This window comes from Chionomys nivalis, chromosome 24, assembly GCF_950005125.1.
Source record: "Chionomys nivalis chromosome 24, mChiNiv1.1, whole genome shotgun sequence".
Taxonomy (NCBI): domain Eukaryota; kingdom Metazoa; phylum Chordata; class Mammalia; order Rodentia; family Cricetidae; genus Chionomys; species Chionomys nivalis.
The window spans coordinates 15,356,879-15,379,080 of NC_080109.1; the positions used below are offsets into that span (position 1 = coordinate 15,356,879).

General features: G+C 40.7%; 1 pseudogene; it reads left to right on the forward strand.

Moving 5' to 3' along the window:
- The first annotated feature begins 7,938 nt into the window (after positions 1-7,938).
- Positions 7,939-8,231, forward strand: LOC130865756 (U6 snRNA-associated Sm-like protein LSm3; annotated as a pseudogene).
- Positions 8,232-22,202: the final 13,971 nt, after the last annotated feature.

Here is a 22,202-nt window from a genome sequence, read left to right on the forward strand (position 1 = left end):
TACCTCTTGTTCTGAGCTGGGTTTTAGTGGGAAAGAATTGATTGCTAATGGATCTTTTCAGCAACTTCATGATCTCTAATCCAGCCTGAAAATTTGGTGGAATGGAAATTTGTTCATAACCATTAACCTCTGTGGTTACCTTGTTGGTACTTAAGACTCATCTATGTCTGAGCATCTAAGAGGTATGGTCCTTTGGGCATATGCCGAGGAGTGGCATCACTGAGTCACAGGGTAGATTTGTCGTCTGCTACTCAGGAATGCTATACTGATTTCCATAGTGACCGCCATTTTCCAATCCCACCAACGGTGAATGAGAGCTCCCTTCTCAAAAATAAGTGACAATTTAAATAAAGAGGGGGGTAGGTGTTGGAAGAGCCAGGCTGCTTGTCAGAACAATGGGAAAACCTTTGCTATGGAGAAGAGATCAGCTGATGATCTGGGCAAAGCCATTTTCTTTGATAACCTATGAGCAAGTGGCTCACCCACCACCCTGTAACAAAGACAGGTATCTCTGTGACATAACGGGACTCTTCATGAACTTTGACTCTAATATTTCTAGGAAGAAAGAAACCTGAAGACTCAGAGAGACTGTCAAACCCTTCTTATACAAGCCCAGCAGCTATTTGAGAGAAGGCAGATGTAGTCTTATGGGTTTGAATTAGAGGCATTTTCGTAAATCACAGATGAGCCCTATAGGTGCCATCAAAGTGTTAGTTTGTAACTGAGGTCTGAGTCCGTCAAATAAATGCTGCTTTCGGTGATAGGGAGAGGCGTCTTCAGAGCTATGGGAAATACATTTTTGAAAAGCTGCTGGCACAATTTTTTTCAACATAAAGCCCATTCTTCTTTACATTTTATTTATTTTGTGCACATATGTATGTATGCCCACATGGATGCTGTGGGACACACGTGGAAGTCACGACAATTTGTGGAAGCTGTTTCTTTCCTTTGTCACATGGGTCCAAGGGTTCAACTCAGGTTGTCAGGCATGGTGACAGATGCCTTTGCCTGCTGAGCTATCTCACCAGCCCCCAAAGACTCTCTGAAATGTCACCAATATTTACCAGTTACTCCCATACTTTGGTTGCATTGAACTGAAATTTGACAGGTCACCCGATGTTGTCTGTCAATGAGGACCACACCATTATTAAGTTGAGTGGGCTTCTGAATACTACAGAGCCTCTATTACTCAGCCTTTAAAATACATTAACATGTTAAGTCAAAACCATGTGTCTAGACTGGACTCAGGATTGGAAGTCTGAAAGAAGAGTCCAGTTTGAAAGGTAACCAAATCAACTCAGTGCTCTCGTTAATGATGTAAAGTCACTGTATGGTTATCCATTCGTACATATATCAGGCAACTACAGGATTCAGCCATGGAGTGGTAACACCAAATGTATTTCTCAACGCTGATGTTATCTGAGCCTGATATGTGCTTGATGTTGGGTGTGAATGCTTCCTTACTGATTTTCTCTATCATGAGGGAGTTCTAGGGCCACAGCCTCAGCCTCGACCACTGCTTTTCACTCCTGATGGAAAGTAGAGGACCATATCTGAGTTCAGACACCTTATCTGTTTTCTCAGAGAATGGGATACCCACAAGAACTAGGAGTTTTCTTTGTTTCCCAAGTACTAAAATTTTCCTGAGAAGCTTCTTACATGGGGTGACAAAGTGCCCCAGTCCTGAGTTGCCTAGGTGCAACTGGGTGATAAGTCTTTATTTTTTGGAATCAGATTTAGGACTCTTCCCCCTGAGAGCCAAATAAGTTACACTGTGAATCCAATAATTAGCCTGGATTGTTGGCCTTCCCATTTCTATTCTGTGACTTGTGTTCTATTTTATTATAAACCTGGGAGAAAGAAAAAGAGATCTTTTCTTTGGTGTACTATCAGTGGCTGTAGCATTTTCTAGGCAGCGAACTGAGAAAGTCCACACCCAAAATTAAGCAAAGGTGTGCACTGGAGGAACACAAATATTTACTTGGAGGGGATTATAGGCCCCGACTGCAGTCATGAGTGCTGAACTGCAGTAGGTATGAAGGGCATTTGGGTCTTTTGTCTTTGTAGAGCTTTGTGTTAGAGAAGTGTTCTGGTCTGTGGATGGATGGTTCTAAGCTGACAGGACGCTGTGTTGACCTTTGTGTGTGACTGTGGTGTGGTGCTTTGTTTCATAGCCTTGAGACTATGTTTCTAGATGCAAGCCACTGTTGATTCCATATTTATACCACAGTTTCTTTTAAAAATTAAAACTCTATCTTTCCTTCCTTCCACCCATCCATCCATCTGTCTTCTATCTATCTATCTATCTATCTAATCTGTCTATCCATCCATTTATCACCTATCTATCTATGTCTATCTATCCATCTATCTATTTATCATCTATCTGTCTGTCTGTCTGTGTGCATTTTTTTTGCCTCTATAAGTATGCAGGCCACAGCACACACGTGGAGGTCAGAAGACAACTTGAAGGAGTCAGTCCTTTCCTTCCATCACAGAGGTCCCAGGTCATCAGCCTTGGTAGCGAGCATCTTTACCCACTGAACAATCTTGCCAGCCCCCAAAAAGTAGCTACTGTGGCTGCTGCTAACGCCTCCCCACTTCATCATCTTCTTCTTCTTTTGAGACAAGGCCTCACTATGAGCACTGGCTGGCCTGAAACTCACTAAGTAGAGCAGGATGGCCTTGAACTCACAGAGATCCACAGGCCTCTACATCATAGCTTCCTAGGGCACTGCAGATGGGGCACCATATAGAGTCGTGCAACTGAATGTGGGGTACAAGAGTCTGGCGACAATAAAAGGTTTCTGAACGAGCAACAACCAAAACTTACCATCAAAAATGTAATCAAGGAGTTTCTGACAATGTTCATCCAAACAACTTCACTGTATCATTAAATAAGAGCATGCACATTTTACAGGGCAGATACTTTCTCGAGCCAAAATACCAACAGACACTGAAACACCCCTGTTCGAATTTGAGACTGTCCCATGGTATAACCTGCAGCTTTCTTATTATACATCAAAGATTTTTGTTCTTCTAGAAACATAATGGTTTAAAAATGATAGAGACCTAAAAAATTTCCACCAATCATTCCTCAGCATGTAGATATTAGAATTATATATATATGATTTTTAGAAATATATTTAACTATAATTGATTACCAGTAAATACCCATTTTATAACCCTATAGATTTGTGTGATACAAAAACTTCCCAGATGAAAATAGTTCAGTGAAGATGGACATGAAAAAAAGTCCCACATTAGCTCAGAATTGAGTATAATAAATTTAGGGGTAGACTCACAGATCACAGTCTTCTGCTTGAACGGAGAACATCAACCGAATCCAGCAGCTGGAAGAGAAAAGGGGCACGCATTTTACATCAGCATTTATAGTATAAGAAGCCACACCCAAGTGGGCAGGTAACTTAAAGGCTACTGGCTGAAGGATTTCTTTTAGCAGTTCAGGAGTGGAAAATGTCTAAGACACTCTGATTTACAGTTCCCTTTGGTATGCCATTCATTGGAAAGCAGGATCATGTTGGAGTAAAATTCAATACAGCTGCAACCATGGACACAAGTACAACTGGATGCCAGTATGACTTAGGAACTTTAAAATGAGCAAACAGTAATTATATGCAGTTCCCTCTGTGTCTTGATTACAATGACCCAAGACACCTCCAAGTTCAATAGCCACCTAATCCCATCCAGCAATATTCAGAAAACATCTGTCAATCACCTCTCATGTGTCAGGTCTCGACTGGAAATCAGAAAAACAGAGATGAAGGATGCAGAAGAACCTGAGTTCAGAGTGCTCTGTCAAAGGACATCACAACACAAGGTGGTAAATATTAGCATCAGAGGCATTGTAGTGGTTCCTAGGAATGTACCTAATCCCAACTTCCTTGAGAAATGTTGACAAGAAAACTTCTATGCAAAAGAGATGCATACCAGGGAAGGTGACAGAAAAGAGGGATGCAAGAGAGGAATATTCCAGGTAGGAAAAGTAACTGTTTCTCTGAGGCAATGGATTCAGAGAATTATAATAATGTGGTTGGGGGATGGGAAATCACAAAGGGTTAGAGAGGAACCTGAAAGAATGGTGAACGGAAAACAAGAACGGGATGAGCTACAGCCTTAAGGGAAATTTAACCAGGAAGTGGCAAGGTCAGATATGCACTCAAGATGGAGCTTGCTGAACAAGCAGCGTAGTGTAGACAGCAGGGCAGACAAATAAACCACTCAGAGTTTGCTGCCGTCTAAGAACGTGTGGAGCTGGCCTGAGAAAGGAGTCACATAGTTTGTTCATTAACACCTTTGCTCACTTTGTAGGCACTCATTTAACAGTGTCCAAGGGCATATACCCCACACCGGGCACTCTGCTAGGCACTGGAGATGCAATAGGAAGCAGTCGGGAGAAGGAAACAATCAATGTAAGACACGGAGCAGAGATTTGTATCAAAAGATGGGTAAAGTGACAAACTCAGTGGTTGAAAGCTGCCGGAAGACTGACTGGTGAATAAGAGCCATACTGAAGTGGTTGGCTATCTGGTTCATGCCTGGAGAGTTGGGGATGTAGGAGAGGGAAATGGCGATTCCTAATCTCAGTGACTATGTAGATCAGGAACATCGCAAACCATCAGGGAAGCTCACTAACCCCGCTGGAGCTTCAAAGACCTGAAACTCATGGGTCTATAATACATCAACACAAGATGCATCTGGCTCCTAATGATGGGAATAGCTCTTAGATTCTTTCTATTGCAAAACTACTATAGTTAACTAACAGTTAATTATTAAATTTGAACATTCACTACATTCATCTTCAGAGAGATAAAGCAACTTATAAAGCATTTCATTGGAAAGAAAGTACTGATCCCATACCGTAGTTTCTAAACTCCTTTTTAGCCAGCTTGCTTTGTCATTTCCAACAAGTCCTAAGACTAAGATACCAAAGTAAATCATATGTCTTGGTCTGTTGCAGTCAAGAATGTTGGTAAGGATGCTAGCATCTCCATCAGTATTCAACCATTACACAATGATTTATTTTAAAAAACCTGAAAAGTGCTGCCACTAGAGGGCATGTTGAGGACCATGATCCCTGGTGCACCAAAGACTGTGATGATGTTCTTGGTCCCTGTTGCTACTGGAGACCAGGATGATACCTATGATCAGAGCTGCCACTAGAAACTGTGTTGATATCTACCATCTGTTGCCGCTACTGAATGATATGGGCAAGGAAGTAGTATTGATGACTATTGATGACTGCAGACTCATAACTGACAATGAGAGACATTGAAGGTTTCTGTGACACCCTCCCCCCAAAAAGAAAAAGAAACACTTCAGACAAGAAGCTATTGAAGAATGTCCTTAAAAATTGTGATAAAGATCCTGAAGTGTAACTCTTCATAGTTGATCGTTTCTGATGAGAGGGTAGGGAAAGACTGCTTTCTTTAAGGGCCTGGCCACTGAGAGTTTGCCCATGCTCTAGTGAGTATGTGAGCAACACAAATTGGATTTGATGGGGTGCTTTTGGGGAGGGTCTGTGGTGCAAGGGTGGGAGGGTGGACCTGAGAGGGATGGAAAGCAAGTGTGATCAGTGTTCATTGCATTAAAATTCCCAAATAATTAATAAAAATATTTTGTGGGGGAGAGGAAGCTAATGTTACTGTACCTTAAGGAAGCCTTGTGCATGATCTGCAAGGCGGTAGGAAGCAATGCGGGCACCACAGAGGAAAAGTGCAAAGGTACATGTCAACCTTGTCGTCTTCAGGAAGGATTCTAGGTAGATTTTGTTTTTTGGGTTTTTGTTGTTGTTGTTTGGTTGTTATTGTTGGGGTTTTTTTTGTTTGTTTGTTTTTTGTCAACTTGACGCAAGCCAGAATCATCTTGGAAGAGGATTGGCTTATGGCAAGTCTGTGGGGCATTTTCTTGATGAATAATTGCTGTGGGAGGACCCAGTTCTTTATGAGCAGCAGTATCCCTTGCTGGTGGGCCTGGTTTGTAAGAAAAGGAAGCTGAGCAAGCCATGAGGAACTAGCAAGCGGCACTCCTTCATGGCGTCTGCTTTAGTTCCTGCCTCAAGTTTCCTGCTTTGAGTTCCTGTCCTGATTTCCTATCATGGTGGACTGTAAGCAATAAGCTGAAATAAACATTTTCCTTCCCAAGTTACTTTTGGTCATAGCATTTTTCAGAGCAATGAACGCAAACTAAGACAGGAGACATGAGAAGGGCACACTCTGGCTCAACTGTTTGTGTATCTTGTGTCATTAAAAGACATTGTGCCACTTTGTTTCACAGGCTTGGCACTGAGCAACGGTGTCTGGGCCAGCTGCACTCATTAAGGAACGGAAACAGGAACTGCATCTTCTTCTACCTATCCTTTTTCTCAAGACCCCTTAGAGCAAATGGCCAACTTCTAGAGCAGCATTTGAAAGTGAATTATGATGCAATCAGACAGGAAAATAGGTTTATGTTTACAAATGGGAAAGCCAAAAAAGTGGGTTTTTGTGTGTGTGTGTGTATTTGTGTGTGTGTTTGTTTGTTTGTTCTATACAGGGTCTCACTGTGAACTTCAGAATAACCTAGAATTCACCATTCTCCACCCTCAGCTTCAACAAAGCTAGGATTGTCAGTCTGTGCCACCAAATAGAGTTTAAAGACATGGGTTTTGTTTTCATTTGTTTTTCAGCTGTTCATGAGTCCTAGAAGCCTCTCTGAGATTTATTTTCCATCTAAGCAGCAATATCAGTTTGAGTCATGTCCTTATTAGACAGGATTTTCAAGAGCAGCAAAACCCAGCTTGCAATGAGATTATTTTGGAAAATGACGTGAGATGCTTAAACATCAGATACTTTAAGGTGTTTTCTTTTCTTTTGAACATATTTCAAATGTGCAGCTGTCAATTGTTTAAAGCACACCAGCAACTCTGATGTGGCCATGTCCAACCTGCCTATGCTATTGAGAGCTCTGTTCCTGGCCCAAGTCATTTCTCTCTCCTGCACATATGATTAACCTTTCCAATTCCAAGTCACTTCCATTCTTTTAGTCTCTTCACCAATAAAGCAGCTCTGTCCTAAGGATTGCTCAACAGCATTCCATGGAGTGAGGATATCTCCATGTCTTTACCTACTCTGCCAGCAGAGGATTAGGGGCTAGCTTTTGCTTGGCAGTTGATGCTACTGCAAATCTCTTTGGTAATTATAAAGACAATTTAGTTAGATGAATTCCTGGCAGTGAGTTCCCCAATTGATAGGGCATAGACAAGTTCAGCTTCAGGAGATGCTGACAATAATTTCCTGAAGTGGTAATGCCACATTTCTTATTGATTTCCATGGCTTTTGTTTCATCTTATATTACTATTTCAATGCTTAGCTGTAGATGAAAATGCAAAAGGTAATGTGCTCATTCAGGAAAAAAATAAGTTTTTCTTAATAGAAGATCTGTCAGAATTCAAAAGCATTTCCTGAAGATGCTGAAAATGTTCTGTCCAGTGACCCATGGGTGAAAATGAGTAAGACAGCCAGTACCACACAATGGTACTGCAAGCATGCCTGATGGACTTGAAATAGTTATTGACAAAAATCAGTCATATGAGTCAAATATCTTACAAGTATTTTAGGATTTGAAATTGCAAATGTAAATGACTACAGTCATGTTACTTATCATGATATTGTTTTCATTTTTTTAAAGCAAACTAATATTTTTTAATATTTATTTATTATGTATACAACATTCTGTCTGTGTGTATGCCTGAAGGCCAGAAGAGGGCACCAGACCTCATTACAGATGGTTGTGAGCCACCATGTGGTTGCTGGGAATTGAACTCAGGACCTTTGGAAGAACCTCTGAGCCATCTCTCCAGCCCCATGATATTGTTTTAAAGCAAATAAAACATCTGTTTTAAGTTCTCACGAGAGGTGGAAAGGGAGCAGTGTTTAAAATATTGCAGACAACGTAGGTCAGCAACAGACCACCAATACCATAGAGGAGCCCCTGGATCTCATCAGGCTCAGTTTGGAGGAGCAAATTTATGTGAAGATGAGAAACGACCAGGAGCTTCGAGGCAGATTTCATGCTTATGAACAGCATTTAAATATGATCCTGGGAGACATGGAAGAAACTGGTGAAGATAGAGATTAATGAAGAGACATACAAAGAGATATATAAATCAACAAAACGGAACATCCCTATGTTCTTCCTCTGGGGAGATTGCCCCTCCATTGGGAGTTGGCTGAGAGAGAAGAGAATCTTGTGTAGGAAATGGAGACTTTGTCTCTTGAGATGTACCGAACGCTCACAGAGAGAAGCTCACATGCATTCTGATATCAGAAATGACCTAAGGATCCCTCCGTCCCCAGAGATGTTCATTTCCAAGTAGCTGATAACCTCTCCAGCTAAAGAACATGTTCCTTTTTCTCCAGCCCTCCTGCCAGCGTCACCAACCACCTTGCTCTTTCCAGGACATGTTACATGTTCTAAGATGACAGTAGTTTAAATTAGGAAAGTGATCTTTGATCAGATGAACTTGAATATATTTTTTCCATCATATTGTAGACCTGTATCCTCCAAGGTGTTGTTGGCTAGAAATCAGAACAGCTATCATTGCCCGTATGGGACTCTCAGAAGATTGGAAAATTAACATGTCAGTGTTTATCACTCACAAAGCTCAGTACTCTCATAAGCATCCCAAGGGGGGGCCTAGCAGGGCCTTCTCCTTCCAGAAGAAGGATAAAAAGTTAGCAATTGCTGGGAAGGAGGGAACAAGACTCTTCTCTGGTGGAATAGATGCCCATTCTTCTAGAAATGACATGTCATCTGTGCCCTTGTGATTGAAATTCACCAAACTAAAGTGGAGTGGAATTGTTTCTTCTCTTATTGGTGCGTCTGACTGGAAATAGATTTCCCCAGGAAATTCATGTAGCATCCCCACATTGTCCTGGTGCTGTCCAGCGCTGGTCTTACTCTCAACTGTGTTTTCTGAGTGGAGGTTTGATATTTTAGTAACACTACTGTTCAATAGTTCAATAGTCTGCTTTATTTGTTCAGTTTTTGTGTTTTGGTGCTGAGCTCATGCTCCAGGTTTCAGTCCTGCTGGGCAAGCAGTCTCCCACTGAGCTGTATTCCCAGCCCTGGTTTAATTAGTTTCCATCTTAGAGCTGTCTGTAGTTAAGGGCCAAAAATTGGACAGAGCAGCTGGACAGAGAAAGGCCTGCAGCAGAGAGCTCTCTGGCACCCCAGTGGCGAATACAGACAAGCTGTATTATACTCATAATATAGTCAAGTACTGTTTCAGGATGGGCCGAGAAACACAGAGACTGAGGAATGTGTGTGCATGTGTGTGTGTTTCTGTATGTCTGTGTGTGTACTTTTGTGAGTGTGTATAAGCCTGGATATGTTTATTCATGGAACATTTAAAGTAACTGACTGATGAAAAAGATCTTGTCGGTGTCCAGCACACAATAAGAGCTCAAAAAACTTGAGTTCCCTGTACTTTGCTCTTAGATGGTTTCCCCGAAATCTTGGAAGACTGGGGACTCAAACTTTACGGCACGTGGGCATAGTCAAGTATTGGGGTTACACTTTTCCTATTCTGTCCTCCTATGCCAAAAAGTTCTGAAGCACCAACGTTTTCCTAACTGTACACATGCTCTCTTATTATTCACTGCTCATGGTAAGCTCCTCCATTCTGAGATTTTCCCAGACAGCTTAACTTTCCCTTGCAGTCTATGGTTTTACTGTAACCCCACAGGTCGGCTCAATAGTGTTTTCTAATGCCTTTACTCTATAGTTTTACTTTGACTGAGATAAGATTTCACTAAAGATAAGAATAAATTCATTTGTTTGGTCCAAGATAGCATTCTTAATTTTTAGCAAGTGATGGAGTTTTTGTTTGACTTTTCAACATTTCTCTTTCTCTTTCTCTTCTTTCTCTCTCCTGCATAATCTCTCTCCCTCATCTCAGTGTGTGCCATACACTGGCCTGTCATTTGTGGTCCTTCAGCCTTCTTAGGGTTGGATTGTTGGCCTGCACAAGCATGCCCTGCTCTCCAGGAGGACTCTAGGTCTTGTTTCCACATTGTAAACCAGGAGATAGTACATAGCTCACCAAACACTTCACTGTTTCAGGCCATGAATTTGTGTATCAAAGCCCTCTTGTGGTTGTAGAGGGAGCAGAGACACAGTTCTCTGGTACTGTGTAAAATTCTGGTATTGATATCCACAACTATAGAAGAGGGAGTATATAGGACTGTTGTAATAATAAGTAGCAATAAAGACAATAGTAAAAGAATAGACTTTTCTGGAATAAGCTTTCACATTAAAAAATCAAAACAAACAAAAACCAGTGTACCTACTCCAAGACCCTGACTTCTATTACATCTCAAGATAACTTTTTTTAAAAAAAAAAATAGGTTATAAGACTCAACTGTTGTTTATTCCAGAATAGAACATTTTTTGTTTTGTTTTGTTTTTGAGACGGAGTTTCTCTGTAGCTTTGGAACCTGTCCTGGAACTAGCTCTTGTAGACCAGGCTGGCCTCGAACTCACAGAGATCCACCTGTCTCTGTTTCCCGATTAAAGGTGTGCCACCACTGCCTGGCACATTTTAAATGATATGTTCAAACTTTTCAAAATGCGTTTGTACACATACATAGGACGCCCTCTTCTGCCTTGGCTTATGTCTCCATAAATTCCTCCCTGCCTATTCATTTTCCCTGGGAATGCGTGACAAGACGACAGGAAAGATATGAGGCTTTTCCAGAGGGAAGGGAAGGCTCCAGGGTGGTCCCAGGGATAACTTTATGTGCTGATTTGAGAAATCAGCACACATTCTAAGAAAAGAGAGCATGAATTAAAAAGAAAAACTTCACACATGTCCCATGAACTCAACATCGCAAAGAGCCTTTGAGTGTCAGAAACTTCAAGGTATTCGTGAGAAGAGAAATAAGCATTAAATTTCAATAAACCTGTCTCAGAAATTGCCTCTTCAACCCTAGATAAGCAGAAAATTCTCTGAATCTGAAAAGAACTATGTAAAAAGAAGAAGCAGAAGAGAGCACAGAACCCAAGGTTTATGGAGAGCAGATGGAACCATTCTGAAACAAAATAATGTTCTTGTTCACACTAAAGCAGGATCAGTATGTATGCATTGATAAGAAGCTATCAGTTTGAGAGTGGAAGTGGGTAGAAGGGTTGGAGAGAGAGGACTTTAGAGGGGCTAGACGGAGGAAAGAAATGGAAGGAAAAAAAGATTTATTGTATTTCAATTAAAAATGTATACAGTGTTACAAAGAACCTCAAGAACGAAGCACTTGTTATAGGGAAAAGGCAGAAGAATAGGACTCACAGGGATACCGAGCACGAAGCCACTTCTGTGGGAACTGAATATACGTAAGAAAGATGAGGAGATCAACACATGTCCTTCTGGATACTAATAAAATAATAAAGAAGTAGGAGGGAAAATTAATCATCATACAGAGCTGATCTAAAACAAGCAGTCTAAAGAGGTATTCAATTCTCCTTACACAACTGTTTCCATGAAAGAAACTACGCTTTCCTTTGCCAGTAGAGGGCAGTCTTAAAATAGAGACTTTGGAAGCCAGTAAACATCCTTGTCAAATCCATTGTATGAAGAAAATGAAGACTCAAAATTAAAATATTCCAGCAAATACTAATTCTCTTCCAAAATATGCATATGAACTACTAAAATTACTACTGCCTCCATCACTATCGACCACCACCATCATTAATTTAAAAAAAACTGCTTTAATAAACACAGTAATTAAAATTGAAACAAATTTTCTTAGAAAAGTAATTGAAGATAAACAAAATTGCCTTTGATAAGAATTTAAAACTTAAGGGTTCTAAAAAAAAATAAAACTTAAGGGTTCTATATATAGTTTGGTGAAAGGGCACTTGCCTAACATTTATAGCAAACTAAGAAGGGTGAAAAAAAAAATGAAAGAAAAAATTTAAATTATGGGGCACAGCAAAAAAAATCTTAAAAAAAAGTGCTAATAAAAAAGTTTATATCCACTAATGTCTACATTGGGGAAAGTAAAGATAGAAAATAAACAATCTGTCACTGTATCTCAAAAATCTAGGGAAACAATAACAAATCAACCCCAAAATTAGTATAAAGAAAAGACATAATAAAAATCAAAGCAAAAATAAATAAGAGACCAAAAAATACAATGCTTAATTGATATAGTCTAGGAGTGTTGGTTGGGTTTCTCTGCCAGTTCAAGAGTTAAAAGGTAGGAAATATCTCAAGGGCAGCAGATGGCAGTCGAGAAATTTCAACCGCCACAGACAAACCAGCAGCTGAAGACAGGTGTGTATGGGGCACAGGCATGAGACACAGAGAAAAAGACCCTCTACAAAGCACGGGGTGGGAGTGGGGGGATTAGGAAAGCAGGAAAATCCAGTCTCTTTCTGAAGGCTGTGTTTTGTTTTGTTTTTTATGCTTCTGCAGAATCTGACTCCTTTACTGTTGGTCCCTTTGAAGAAAGCTAGTATGGTCTGTTGGTCCACAACTGTTGTGTACCACATCCTGAGCAGGCCTTGCACTGCTGAGCCAGTCCATCAGCAGGGATCTGCTGGTGGGAGACAGAAGACCTTTGATTAAGCTGTTCTTATGATGTGTAAGACCTATAGACCTGTATTGGTAACCTAGATGAAACTGACCGGCTCCTGAGCACATACAGTTTATTGAGATTTAACTAAAAGAATGTAAAGGAGCCAGGGAGGAAGGAAGCCTCACTGGATCTATAATAAATTTGAATCAGCAACACTTTTGGTGATGTTGTTGTTAAATAAAAGTTCAGAAAGAAATAGCTTCTCAGGAAGTCATGTTTAAAGTGTTAGTAAATCTAATGATATAGTGATGGTTCCTCTTTAAATTCCTCAAAAATGTTAAAAGGGAGTGGGAGACTCAAAAAGACAAATATTGTATTTCTCACTCGTATTGGACCCTGTGTTTTTTTAAAGGCATTAAAGTCAAAGTAGACTGTTTGCAGAGGGGAGGGGACCAGAGAGAGACAAGAGGGGTAATAGAGGGGCAAATATGTTTAAATGCCTTGTGTATTTATGTAAAATTCCATAATGAGGCTTACTATTTGAATAATGAACATACATACATTGTGTGTGTGTGTGTGTATGTACACATGCACAAAATCATAAGAACCAACACAAAGTGATGTTGGCATAAATAGGATTCATAGACCAATGGACGAGAAAAAAATATCTTAGAAGCAAAAAGATTTTTGACAAAGGCTCTAAAAACATTAGCTGGAGAAAGGGCAGGCTTCTGTAACTGCTGGGAAAATTAAACCAAGCTTTGCCAGCAAACAGGGCTATTATCAGAAAAAGAAAGGCAGTGCTGGTGGAGATGTGGAGAAATCAGAACACTTCGTATGGACAGTGTGAATGCACATTAGCACTTCACATGAATGACGGTACCACATGGATGGTGGGAAAACACATCAACACTTCCCATTGACCGTGGGAACATACCCTCGGCCTCCACGCGGACAATGGGAATGCATATCAGTATTTCACACGGAAGGCGCGAAAGGACCTTAGGGCTTTGCATAGACAATGTGAACACAAAAGACTTTGCATAGACAATGTGAACACGCATTAGTACTTCACATACATGTGCAAATGTGCGTTAGTGCTCACATGGGTGGTGTGAATGTGATTTAGTACTTTACAGGGATGGTGTAAACATGTATTGGGACTTCATATAGATGGTGCGAATGGGAGTTAGTACACGGATGGTGTGAACACACGTTAGTACTTTATATGGACAGTGTGAATGTATATTAGTACAGATACTATGCAAATCACTATATAAATCACTCAAAAATTAAAAATGGAGCAACTACATATCCAGCAATCTCAATATGTACACAGCCATATTGAGATTAAATCTGTTTATCATAAAGAAGCATCTCTGCTTTCACGTTCATATGCGTCACCAGTCACAGGACCCAAGAAATGGTTCATAGCATCAGCTGATGAGTGGGTAAAGAAAAGGTAGCATATATGCTCAAATAGAATATATTTATGCACACAGCAATGAGATGCTATCATTTGCAGCAATATGGATGAGACAAGGTCATTATGTCAAGTAAAATAACTTTAAAGAGTTGATTTCCTTAGAGATGAAAAACATGGTATATACTTACCATAAGATAAAGAGCATAAAGGAGGAGGGAGTAGAAAAAGTTAATCAATTGATACCAAGATACAGTGAATGGTATTAAGATGTTCTGGTGTGCAATTGTATATTAAAATGTCTATAGATATCAATAATATGCCACATTTAAAAACTTGAATATTTCCACCATAAAGTACTGATAAATTACTTGATAAGACATGTATTTAACATGACCTCAATACCACACAATGCATGCATGACAAGATCACACAATACTTCATAAGTATTTACAACTTTTATTTCTCATGTGTGTTTACACGTTTCTTAAATTAAAGCAAAAAAGAAATTGAAAAATAAAGTATATAAAATAGAGAAAATTAAAAGATTAATTTTATTCAGGAAAGAAACTCAAAAAATGTCTAAAAAATAATGAGGGAAGCAATATAGAAGCCATAATGATTTCAGAAAGAATACTTTTCAAATAAACTTAATAAAAACCATTGCACAAAGAAAATAGTAAGAAGATGGAGAAGTCAAAACCACTGAGAGAAAGGGTAGTAAAAGCAATAAACTAGAGAAGTCACACATAAATGTGCTTGGGATGCTTGGAGAATAAAGACAAAATAGCAAAACTAATATTTAAAACTGCAATCTCTGAAGTATCCAGCACAGCCTGAATATTTACACAGAAATAAGATTACTGCACTTAGGGAAATGAGCTTGTTTCTTGGAAATAACTCTGATATTTTACAGTACATCTGTGGCTGAAAAAGGTGCAAAACTTCACTTTTCTATATGTACATAAATATATTACAGCAACTAACCCTTCATGATTCTGGTCCCAAAATACTGCTGGACACTTTGAGAGAGTAAGCTTGAATTTAGGCCTGAGAACATGTGTTCTCCAACTTGGCCGGTGCAATTTCTCCACTATTCTCCAGATGATAATCCAGGGTACAGTGGTGTCCGTTTTTCAGTCTCCATCTCCAGAAAACACTGATTTTGTTCAATCGTGGAAATGTCAGACTTTTCAACTAGCACAATTGGCCTGATGGTGGTGGCACATGCCTTTAACCCCAGCACTCAGAAGCTAAAGGCAGGCGAATCTCTGTGAGCTTGAGGCCCACCTGGTCTACAGAGTGAGTTCAGGACAGTCAGAAGGACACGGAGAAATGTTGTCTTAACAAAACAAAACAAAATTACCCTACTCAAGGGAGTATGCTCATCGTGGAAGACAAAGGTTTCTAAAGAAGAAGTCCAGTGCCAGGTGTGGGATCTCTCCTCTCAAATTTTGATCAGAGGTGCCTCCAGAAACCCCTAAAACAACATAGGCTTTACCATTGCTTGTTCTTGCCCAGGAGATCTCAATGGTAAGATCTTACTAATGAAGTTAACACACACATTGATCACAGGATGCGAAGCTGGTACTCACCAGGAAGCTTCCTTCCTGCTGGCTAGCTTCCATTGTACTAGCAGGTGCTATATAGCCTGCTGGGTGACAGGTCATCAACAGTCTTTCAACTATGAACCCTGTGAAATGCAGTAATGTCTGCATGACAAGATATACTCATGGGTACAATAATGGCATAAATATTATATCCTCATGGGTACAATAATGGCATAAATTTTCTGATTTGAATTTAAAGCCTGCTCTACATAACAACAAATATTCTTGGTATTATAAATCTGACCAAGAATCAGTGGTTGGGGGTTTTACAGGCCCTAAGGGTGAGCCTACTAGTTCTCATTCAGCCGTATTATTCTGATGAATAGATTTAATATCAAACTTTCCTCTAAATTCCCATCTCTACCTGTAAATTAGTGGATCTCGGAGATTTCATCGGAGAAGTGAAAGACACAACCACAAAGTGCAACCACAAAGGAGACACCTATATCATAAGCCCCTTGCCAAGACTCAGGTACTATCCCAGAGAGGGGGCATTAACAATCATAGGTCAGAAAGGACGGTAACAAGCCCATGTCTTCTAGACATGGCAGGACTGTTGCCCTCCTGTCCTCACAGAGATTATGATTGCCTGCACAAGGTTTGTGCACTATCAAGTCAGTGAACATCCCAGCATGGGAAGGGAAGGTGCTCATGGGTTCCCATTCCTATCAGAGAAGACATGGATAGCTGAAAAATTCTGGGGGAAGGAGAGTCAGCTCCTTCACAAGTGTGGCTCCCGGTAGATCAACCCCTTACCGAGGAGGGCGTAGAAAGAACAAATTGGACTCAATGGGTTAAGAAGACAAAAAAAAAGTGTAAAATTGAGGAAGGTAGAGAGGTGGAGGTAGATCTGGAAGGAGTTAGGAGGAGTGGGACTGAAGAAAACATGATCACAATGAGTTGTATGAAATTCTGAATGAAATATTTTAAAAGATCTTGTTGCTTGTGGCTAGAGAGATGGTTCAGTAGTTAAGAGTGTTCAGCTGGAACCTCCAGCTCACTATTGCTTGATCTGGAAAGCCCCATTCCTCTCTCTCCAAACCCTGCCCTCCCAGAGAATCTTCAACTAAGAAAATGTAGTGAACTTCTTTCTAACTTGACTTGAGACCCATGCCCCAGGAGGAAATTCCTACCTAGCACTGTGTATCTAGTCAAAGCCTTTGTATGGGGAGATTATAGGCTCCTAAGAGAATCCACTACTGCTGTATTACCTTCTAAATTTTTTGTGTTGATTTCCATAGATTAGTACTAATCTAAGCCTTGATCAGAGAAACTTCTGTTTGCAATGGACGATAGTTAATTTCGAGACTCAAAGACTCATAACTGGTTAAATGCTGAGAATAAGTGACTGTAGAATGCTCAGTCTAAATGGAATATATCTTTTCTCATACTTAAACATTAAGGGAGACAGAATAGGAAAAAAAAGTTTAAGTATGGGAACATAGAAAAAAGTATTGTGAAATACTGTCTTCTATAACATGTTGCTGTACCCCAGAACTCACAGAAACAGTAGATTATTGCTCAAGACTTCACAAATGCAAGACTGAACTATAAATATTCCATCATGAGTGGGGGCGGGTTCATAAAACCACACCATTATTTGAGAAGCTATAAGTACTTAATAGTTGCTGGAGATGGGAGGGGAATATTTCTCAGTGGTGTATCTACTGGTAAATTACCCTTGGTCAAGTAAATAATCCCATACCCATGCTCATTCAACAAACTTAGTGGGCCACACACACACAAACACATGGCATGAAAGTCGGAGGCAGGCTTTAGAAAAAAAAGGGTTGGACAAGAGGTAAAATAAAATAAAAGCAGATGGGAAGGATATGGACAATGTGATACAAAATTGTGGAAAACAAATGTTATAAGCACTCTAATAACTTATCTTTAGAAACAATTATAGAAATGTACAATATTTTATATAATCCATGCTACATATTAGCTATTTAATGTTTAAATATGTCACTCTCTCTGAATTTAAAATAATTTGCAAAGCTATAAAAATTAGTAGCCCCAAATTGCAACCATCTTGTAAAATTCCTAGGCCCATTTTAGTATGTTATGTGATGGTATTGGTCATGAAAGAAAATCTGTATTCCCAACTCATTGATAAATTATGGGTCTCTACCCACTTCCTCACAATTGGAATTACCTTCACAAGTGATCCTGTAGGTGACATGCTTTTCCAAATGACCCTGTTTAAGTGACATCTAGGTCTACCAAATATCTAAAATAACTAAAGTGTTCACATTGTGAACTCTCCTTATACCTCCAAGATGTTGCTGACAAGACTTAGTGAATTGCTCAGTTCTCAGAGGCTCTCGGTCCCTAGATGTCCTTCAGAGTTTGGCTTCATCTAATAAAATGTCTCACTGGGTAAGTGACCACTCCTAACTGTTAACAGCGTGGGAATCCCTGTGAGCTTAAGGGCTTAGTCCAGTTTTTTCAGAATGCTTTGGAATAATTCCTCACTCCTGCTTGGCCTCCCTTTCTTACCAGAAGGCAGCTGTTCCTGAGCAACTACCCTCTGGTTTTCAAGGATACCCCTTGGCAATTGTATATTTATCACATACAGTGATTTGTCCAAATCCTCTGAGAGGGTTCTGTGGTCGGGACCATAAAATCATGAGCATACATTATTTTAAACTGTATTTATATTGTAAAGCTACCCTTTTATGCTTATAAATTGCTCCTTATTCCTCTTGTTTTGGGCCATGAATTGGATTCAGGTTGAGGAGGCTCCTGATTTGGGCAGCAGCATCTGGTACCCAGTTTGGGAATATTCAGAAAAGAAGTATTTTATCAAGGTCACATAGATCGCATCCTCCAAATGTCATGATCTCATCAACGACAAAGCAAAGACCCTAGAAAACCATCTCTGTGCTCTCACAGGAAGGGTCTTCTGAAATGCAGGTGGATGGCTAAATTTCAGCGCCTCATTTTCCATTACAAGTCCTCAGGCAACTTTTTCTTTCAGTTCTATTTACAAAGGAAGAGACTTGAGCTCACGTGGCTAACGCATGCTGAGATATAGACACTGAAGCCTGTGATCTGCTTTAGACCTTGTGGAAAGGAAACAAGGCAAGTCCAGGAGGTGAACTATTGCTCACAGGTTGACTCTCTCCCTTTCCTGGCCCTGTGCCTCTGATCACACAACAGGGATCCTTAGAACAAAGAGCCTTTCACAGAACTCTGAGGGTCCTAATGAGTCAGGAATGCTCTGGCTGTAGGTGAGCCTTCCAAGAGTCAGATTCAATAGTACATGTATTGAACAGTTATACTGCCACAGTGCTGAATAGTTTATCTTTTAAATCACAATAATACTGTCAGAGGAGGCAATGGCAAGCTGCTTTGTCACCTGTCAAAGTAAGGTTGATTTTCCCCTGACAGACATCCAGGTGCCATTTTCAGAGCTCTGACAATGGAGGCAAAAAGCAACCCGACAAATGTTAAAATGGCCATTGGGGTTTAATCATGTGTGTCTTCACCCAGATTCCTAGGTCAGAGACAGTGGCCAAATATAGCCCCCACTCTATAGTTAAATATAATTAAAGAACAGTGGCTATTAGCCCAGAAAGGAAGATGAAAAACACAATCCTTCTTAGTCAGGATTACTATTGCTGTGATGAGACACCACGACCAAAAGCAACGTGGGGAGGAAAGGGTTTATTTCGCTCCCACTTCCATAGAACAGTTCATCATCAAAACCTTGAGGTCAGGCACTCAAGCAGGGCAGGAACCTGCAAGAAGGAGCTGATGCAGATGCCAGGGAGGAGCGCTGCTTATGCGCTTGCCTCCATGGCCTGCTCAGACTGCTTCTTGTAAAATCCAGAACCACAAGCTGGGGGAACCGGAAAGAACCACAAAGGGCTGGGCTCTCCCCATCAGTCACTAATTAAGAAAATGCCCTAGAGTCTGATCTTATGGAGGCATTGTCTCAACGGACGCTCCCTCTTCTCTGATGACTCTAGCTTGTGTCAAGTTGACATAGAATCAGCCAGGATAGTCCCCTTCAGGTACAAAGTCTATGAGGCTTAAAGAGCCTCAAGGCCAAAAAAACGCTCCTTGAGGTGGGAATGAGCGTTAAAGGAGAGAGTTCCCTTTAAAAGCTGTGGAGAGCTTCATTAAAAGTGGGAATAAGAGCCAGGTGGTGCTGGTGCATACCTTTAATCCAGAACAAGGGAGGCAGACGCAGGTGAATCTCTGAGTACCAGGCCAGCCTCGTGCAGAGTGAGCTCCAGGACAGGAAACGCTGTCTTGCAAAACAAACAGAAAAACCAAAACCAAACAAATAAAAGAGAATAAGAAAGAGATAAAGAAAGAGACAGCGAATACCGCCATGAGAAGGCTAGTGGAGAAAGTCAGAGGAGCCTCTTGAGAGAGAAGCATTCAGAACAACCCCTGAACTAACACCCCCATGACCCCACTCCCACAGAAATCTGCAGACCAATCCCCAGGGCAACGCGGAATCTAGCTCACAGCAACATTTGGGGGATGGGTAGAAGTTTCACATTGTGGGATTTAGTTCAATTTAGCATACACGGGAGAGAGTGTGGAGGGGCCAGGTACCATAAATTAAGACTTGTTAAGTCATAGCACCAACTGCTTCCAATTCTCTCTCCTGAAGAGAGAGCTACCATGAAGTGGAGCCTGACTCTGTGTCTAAGTGAAGGCCCATGTCCAAGTATATACTACCTATGTTGCTTGCTGCTCAGTTGCTTCTTCATCATTCCCTGTTTTATAAGCACTTGGAATTCTAATTAATTCCCATTTGATGATAGCAGATGAATGGATACATTGATATCCTCCATCTTTTTCTTTCATGTGCAAACTGTCCGAGTGAATAGGAAAGTAACACAGCACCCAATCATTTGTTCTTACTTACCTTGCTTCTACTATTTCAAGTTATATTAATAATTTCAAAGGATTTTACGGTTTATAAATTGCTTCCTCCTGCTTTAGTCATAATCTTCCTCTAAGCTTTTAGTGTTGAAAATGCTCGTGATGGTGTCAGGTGCTCAGCTTTTGTTTTCCTCAACATCCACTGCATTCCACCTGGGCTAATTGCTGCATCCTCTGGTCGCACATTAAATTCATACTCGCTCTTCTAGAAACAGTTAAACATTTACTACCTGTAATTTGAGCTTTGTAACATAATATTATCTTACTTGTATCTTGATTTAAGGGCAGCAGAAGCATATTGTTTTTATAAACATATTATTATGAAACTCAGGTTTTTGATGGGAGACCATGACAGGCTAAAGAGACTTTTGGATTTTGAATATTCCAGCACACACTTGTCCCAGAAGAGGTCCCCTCTGCATCCAAACAGGCAGCACTCGGCTATACTCAAGATGAAAGGCACACAGACACTGCAGGCATAAACATGTCTCTTGGCTTTGATGAACTAAGAGACCCACAAGTTGCTACTCTTTTTACCGCATCTATTTTGACGGAAGCAATTTGACATCATAATTAATCTCCTGCCATGAGATTAGCTGATTTGAGAAGCTTTTCTGGTTTAACATACGGACCCTAGAGGGTCCTCTTTCTTCTCAGGTGCGGGCGCGTGGCATAGCTGCCGTGTGCTGCGGCTCTATGGAAATTGTGAAGATAATATGGGTTCTGGTTTGAATATCCTGTCCCCACAGGGTCATGTATTAAAACCCAGTCCCCTTCTGGTGGTGCTGTCTTGCAAGGTTCTGTAAACCTTAAGAAGTACGGTCTAGCAGGAGGAAGATCACGAGGCGCATCACCTGCTTCGCACGGAAGGATTATATCCTGGTTCCTAGGACCGCCTCCTCACTTGACTTCATGTCCGAATGAAGCCAAGGATCCCCTTTGCCGTTCTTTCACTGAAGCTCGGCCCTCGTTCATGGGGCCAAGCGACCTTGAGCCTGACGCTCTGAAGCTAGGAACCAGAATAAATCTTTTAACCTATCGGTGTTTCTCTCAGGAATGTGGTCAGTTATACAGAGGCAACAGACAAGGCACAGAGCAAACGACCGTGATCCTATCTGTGGAGAGCAAATGCGCAACTTTGAAGTAAGGATAAAGGGCCACATTTAACTCCAAACTAAAAAAAAAAAAAAAAAAAAAAAAAATTGAACATGTTTATCTGTCTGCCAATTCTTGTAGCACGAATAATAAAAACTCCGAGATAGATACTTCGGTTCAAGCTAAAGATCAGAAAAGCAAAGTGGCTGGCCACTGGCTCTTACCTCTACCTCAGACCAAAAGTGGGCGATCCGGCCTCCACGAATCCACAAACGAGACTGAAAGCGACGCCTGTCTCCTCCTGTCTTAAATTCCTATCTCGTGCAGAGTTAATGGTGTACAGCACCACCACCTGGCCTCTGTGGCTGACTGGTGTAGCTGCTGGGATTAAAGGCGTGTGCAACCACTGCCTGGCCTGTACGGCTGACTAGTGTGGCTGCTTTGCACTCTGATCTTCAGGCAAGCTTTATTTATTAAAACACAAATAAAATATCACTATAAATTTGAGTCAATTCTACGCTACAAGTTGACCATGTCAGTTTACAGGGGATTTTAAAATATTTTTGCAGCTATATCAAAGAAATTATATTCCAT